The sequence below is a fragment of the Carcharodon carcharias genome, chromosome 15, assembly GCF_017639515.1.
Source record: "Carcharodon carcharias isolate sCarCar2 chromosome 15, sCarCar2.pri, whole genome shotgun sequence".
NCBI lineage: Eukaryota > Metazoa > Chordata > Chondrichthyes > Lamniformes > Lamnidae > Carcharodon > Carcharodon carcharias.
In genome coordinates, this window is record NC_054481.1 from 44,266,061 (window position 1) to 44,272,060 (window position 6,000).

At 52.0% G+C, this 6,000-nt stretch overlaps 1 protein-coding gene across 4 annotated transcripts in view; it reads right to left on the reverse strand.

Moving 5' to 3' along the window:
• rnf216 (ring finger protein 216) overlaps positions 1 to 4,979 on the reverse strand; it is a 220,941-nt gene extending 215,962 nt beyond the window's left edge. For 3 of the 4 annotated variants that reach the window (XM_041206801.1, XM_041206802.1, XM_041206800.1), the window contains exon 1: positions 4,741 to 4,978. The gene's annotated coding sequence lies outside the window, so the exon portion shown is untranslated. Of the gene's footprint in view, positions 1 to 4,740 lie in introns of all 4 variants that reach the window. The other variant, XM_041206803.1, reaches the window with a different exon arrangement.
• Between the last annotated feature and the right edge of the window lie 1,021 nt (positions 4,980 to 6,000).

Below are 6,000 nucleotides of genomic sequence, written 5' to 3' on the forward strand. Positions count from 1 at the left end.
AGACCTGCTGAGTTTTTACAGAATTTTCTGTTTTTCTTTAAAAATGGCCTGCGTTCACTTTCCCTGTTTTGTTTCTACTGGATTATTTCTCATTATTTCCAAGTGGTTTCACTGAAGTCAGGAAAGTGGTAAGTCCAACTATTATTTTTCAAATTTGCACTTTCTACAAAAGATTCCATTTAAAAGGTTGACGTGAGCCACAGCTTACATTCTTGATTTCAGGCCTTTGAACAGTGGCAATCAATCCTTTCCTTTTGATCCCAGGTACACAAAGTTCGATGCGTTTTATTTCCAAATTTATTGCAACGCCCATACAGTATGCATTCATAGTCTACTATCATAACCCAGGATAGAAAATCATGATTTCTGAGCATACTTTGATGTACAGCAATGAGCAGCTAATTACCAGTTTGATTTTCTGTGCAACTCTTGAGCATTAACTTTCTTCCACTTATTATTAAAACAAATCTCACTTTCACAGAATCGCAGAGTGCAGAAGAGGCCCTTCCGCCCATCGAGTCTGCACCGACACGTGAGAAACACCTGACCTACCTATCTAAACCCATTTACAAGCACTCAGCCCATAGCTTTGAATGTTATGACGTGCCAAGTGCTCATCCAGGTACTTTTTAAAGGATGTGAGGCAACCCACCTCTACCACCCTCCCAAGCAGTGCATTCCAAACTGTCACCACCCTCTGGGTAAAAAATGTTTACCTCACATCCCCCCTAAGCCTCCTGCCCCTCACCTTGAACTTATGTCCCCTTGTGACTGACCCTTCATCTAAGGGGAACAGCTGCTCCCTATCCACCCTCTCCATGCCCCTCGTAATCTTGTACACCTCGATCAGGTCGCCCCTCAGTCTTCGCTGCTCCAACGAAAACAACCCAAGTCTATCCAACCTCTCTTCATAACTTAAATGTTTCATCCCAGGCAACATCCTGGTGAATCTCCTCTGCACCCCCTCCAGTGCAATCACATCCTTCCTATAATGTGGCGACCAGAACTGCACACAGTACTCCAGCTGTGGCCTCACCAAGGTTCTATACAACTCCAATATGACCTCCCTACTTTGTAATCTATGCCTCGATTGATAAAGGCAGGTGTCCCATATGCCTTTTTCACCACCCAACTAACATGCCCCTCCGCCTTCAGAGATCTATTGACACACACGCCAAGGTCCCTTTGTTCCTCAGAACTTCCTAGTGTCATGCCATTCATTGAATACTTCCTTGTCAAATTACTCCTTCCAAAGTATATCACCTCACACTCTTCAGGATTAAATTCCATATGCCACTAATCTGCCCATTTCACCATCTCGTCTATATCTTTCTGCAGCCCAAGACACTCAACCTCACTGTTAACCACCCGGCCAATCTTTGTGTCATCCACAAACTTACTAATCCTACCCCTCACATAGTCATCTATGTCTTTTATATAAATGACTTTCAGCAACATCATCACAGGGGGAAGCAGGCTTCAATTTCCCACTTTGCTCAAACCAGGTACAAAAACATTTTAAATAAACTAAGAAGTTTAGCTGCACAGACGGTCTCTACAGGGCCCAATTTGTGGGGGATAGAGCATCAAGAGAACTGCAAAGGATCTCGCTGTAGTGATGTTAATTGAGACATAGCTACTTAATTAGGACGTTATTAAGTTCTGTGTCAGGATTAATATGCACAGTATATGATAAATCTGCCTGTACAGCCAAGATGTATGGACCTTTAGAGGGAGTGGCTTTCATGTTTGGATATTGTTTTGTTTTCATCATTAATTATCATCGCTTCTAAAAGCGTTAACAGGTTACAAATGTAACAAACAGTTCAATGCACCTCAAAGGAGGCCAAGTTATACCAAAGCAGAAAACTTCAGAAATTATGGCAAGATGCAGTTGAAGGTGCAAGAGTTGGTGGGGGATGCTTTTAGAAACAAAGTAGTCGTTGTTTTGTAAGCAAAAGCAGCAATTTGCACACCCCAAATGGCAAATGAAATAAACAGGATAATCTGTTTTTCCTGGTGTTGCTTGAAGGAAAAATGCTGGCTGCAACACTGGAAGCAGTAGCAAATTAACCTTATAAACCAATAATTGGAGAAACTTCCTACTGTTCTTGGGAGGTGCCAGAAGATAAAGTGAAAGCTAAAAGCACCTTAACCTTTGTCCAGGATCAGCCCAAGACGCAGCATGGCCTCGAGTTTAGCAAGGGCCTAAAAAAGTGAAGACAAGGATAGGAGAAATTCATAAATAAAAACAGAAAATGCTGGAAATAATCAGCAGGTCTGGTAGCATTTGTGGAGAGAGAAACAGAGTTAACGTTTCAGATCGTGACCTTTCATCAGATGGTGTCAGACCTGAGTATTTCCAGCATTTTCTGTTTTTATTTCAGATTTCCAGCATCCACAGTATTTTGCTTTAGAGAAATTCCCTGTTCCTCTTTGAATAAGAATCATAGGAGGTTCTTTTGTGCCCACCTGAACAGGCAGAGGGCTTTGACTTTAATCTCACATCCAAGAGATGGTTTCTCTGAATCAATGCAACTTCCCTTAGTGCTACTCCGAAACATCAGCTTAATTTATATGCTCGAGTCCTGGAGGCGAGAGTACTGCCACTGATCCAAGGCTGACACTGCAATGAGTTCACAAAATTTCATGTAAAGGGAATGCCCAGGATGCGCAAAGGCTCTGTCCCAAACAGTGATACAGGGAGGAGGGATGGCCTTAACACAGTCAACCAGAGGCTAAAGAGCAGTGGAGAGCAGGATACAGGGCACAGGAAGATTTCAATGCTAAGAAAAACTTCATAGGCACAGAACACTCAGGCATCTCATCAAAGTGACTATTCTTAACATCTAAGCCCTGGCAGTGAGAACCAGGAACCTATTTAACTGAAGAGGGGTGACGTTCACTGCTGGTACCAAATCTTCTCAGATCTGATGAAGATTATTAACCTGAAATATTAATTGTTTCTCACTCCACAAATGCTTCCTAAACTGCTGAGTAATTCCAGCATTTTCTGCTTTTATATCCAACCTTCTCAGGTGATTTCTACATACAGGAACCCCGGCTGATTTTCCCCTTCCAAGCCCAAAATCCACAAGACTAAATGTAGCAACCTTGCTGCCTCAGAACAGGTCAAGGATCAAACCTACAATGCTCCTGTCGATATTGCTCATCTACTCACAATAAACAGAATGCAAGCCGTTCTTGTTAATGCTGGTGGATTTTAAAACTATTAACTATTAAATTTCAGGACAATTTACATCTCCAGTTTGGCTGTCAATTATGATTCAACAGAGAACTGGCATTCACTTCTTTCAGTTTGAAAACATAATTCTATTGTGAAGCATGTTGACCAGGTGCTTGATGCAAATTAAATTCCACATGGTTCCAAGCACCTTTCATTTAAAATACAATTCAGAACAAAGCCTGTGTTGTGACTTCCTTTGCAGTCAAAATTTTCATGTACAGAAAGAATGCACAATTACTTTTTAAAAATGTGGGCTCAAGAATTGCATATATTTTACATATAGCTAAAAATATATATACTCATTGCCAGCCTATTTTTTTGACTATCCCTGAAAAAATACACACATCACTGTTTCAGGCAGCAGCCCAGGTACAACCATACCACTATAGCAAGGAGTTAGCTTCCTCCAGGGGAAGAGACCTTGCTCATTTTTAAATTTAGAACTGTTTTCAACATATCTGCTCTTGTGTGGGGAACTTGGATTCTGTACAGCTACTTTTGGTAGGAAGGAGGCAGAAGGGAGAATAAACATTAGCAGATTGACCCCACTGTCTTAACCATGTCAGCCAAACCAGGAATAGAAAGTAAAACTACAAATTAGCTACAGATAGCGTTGAAACATCTACAGCCCCCTTAGACTGCTCAGCAGTCCTTCCAATATTGGACACGTTTTAAAACACAGATAGTAAAGCCCAAGATGCTCAAACCATCCCAAGTACTGCGCCAAGGCGTGACGGAGGGGATGGAAGGGGAGAGGGTCGGGGGCGCACAGAAATGGGGGAGTGTCGCAGGGCAGACAGAAAGGGGGAAGAGTTGGAGGGCACTGAAATGGGGGAGGGGTGGGGGGGTAGGGCAGGTCGGGCGAGGGGGGTCTCACCAGGGGGGTGTCACGCAATGGAGGAGGGTGTTGGAAGGGTCGCGAGGCAGAAGGGTGCATGGGGGGGGTCACACAAGGGTGGGCAGGGTGTGAGCGGGGGGGGGGGGCAGGGTGTGACCGGGGGGGGGGGCAGGGTGTGAGCGGGGGGGGGGGGGGCAGGGTGTGAGCGGGGGGGGGGGGGGGCAGGGTGCCCGGGGGGGTCAGCGTACCCGGGGGGGGGGGGGGGGGCAAGCGTGCCATGGGGGGAGGCAGCGTGCCGGGGGGCAGGGTGGGGGGAGTTGTGTGCCGGGGGGGGGGGGGGGGGGGGGGGGGGGGGGGTGGTGCGGGGTGCCGGGGGCCGGTACTTGGGGGGTTGGAGGTGGTTGAGGGGTGGGCGAGGGTCGATGCGGGGGATCGGTGCTTGGGGACCTTTGGGGGTCGTTGGGTGGAGAGAGCTGGTGGGGGTGGGCGGCTGATGGAGGGGGGTTACATGTTGGGGAGGGCAGAGTGGATGGGGTGGGGTTGGGAGTCGCTGTGGGCTTGTCTGTCCCCTGTCACTCCTCCAGTAAGAGGGGACTTTTCCCGGACAGGACAGGGTTGGGGGGAGGAGGGGGGGGTAGTTTCTCGGGTCTCTCACCAACTCTGAGGCTGTTGAACTGAGGCCGATCCGGCGGCGACTCCTTCGCTCTTCCCCGCAGGCTGGCAGGCGGTCCGGAGGGCAATGCAACTGAAGACGGTGCTCTAAGCTGGACCGTCTAGAGTATTGTTTGTGTGTGGACTCGCCTCCGCTGGTCTCCCATGGCGATCCGCAACCCAGGCCCTGACTCCGCTCAACCTGGATCCACCAAACACAGGAACTGACGCACAAAGCGTCACTACGCTGGCCGCCTGACGTCAGGCGCAACCGCGCGGACGATTGTGGAGGTTGTAGTCCCAGGCTCCCCCTCCCCGCCCCCCCCCCCCCCCTCCACTCGCCCCACTCCCCCTTCTGCCCCCGTTCTCCCCCCTCCGTCCCCTGCTCTCCCCCTCCCCTCATCCCCCCTCCACCCTCTTCGCCCCACTCCGCCCCCCTGCCCCCTGCCTCTCCATCTCCTGCCCCCCTCCACCCCTCTGCCCTACTGCCCCTCCACCCCTCTGCCCCCTCCCCCTCCACCCCTCTGCCCCCCTCCACCCCTCTGCCCTACTGCCCCTCCACCCCTCTGCCCCTCCCCCTCCACCCCTCTGCCCCCCTCCACCCCCCTGCCCCCCTCCCCCTCCACCCCCTCCACCCCTCCTCCTCCCTCCCCTCCGCCTCCCTCCCCCTCCCTCCCCCTCCACCCCTCTCCCTCCCCTCTGCCCCCTCCCCCTCCACCCCTCTGCGCCCCTCCCCCTCCACCCCTCTGCGCCCCTCCACCTCTGCCCCCTCCCCTCCACCCCTCTGCCCCCTCCCCCTCCACCCCTCTGCCCCCTCCCCCTCCACCCCTCTGCCCCCTCCCCCTCCACCCCTCTGCCCCCTCCCCCTCCACCCCTCTGCTCCTCCAACCCTCTGCCCCTCCACCCCTCTGCCCCCTCCCCCTCCACCCCTCTGCGCCCCTCCACCCCTCTGACCCCCTCCACCCCTCTGACCCCCTCCCCCCCACCCCTCTGCCCCCTCCCCCCCACCCCTCTGCCCCCTCCCCCCCACCCCTCTGACCCCCTCTCCCTCCACCCCTGACCCCCCTCCTCCCCTCTGCCCCCTCCACCCCTCTGACCCCCTCCCCCCACCCCTCTGACCCCCTCTCCCTCCACCCCTCTCCCCCTCCCCTCTCCCACTCTCCCCCCTCCCCTCTCCCACTCTCCCCCCTCCCCTCTCCCACTCTCCCCCCTCCCCTCTCCCACTCTCCCCCCTCCCTCCCACTCTCCCCCTCTCCCCCCTCCC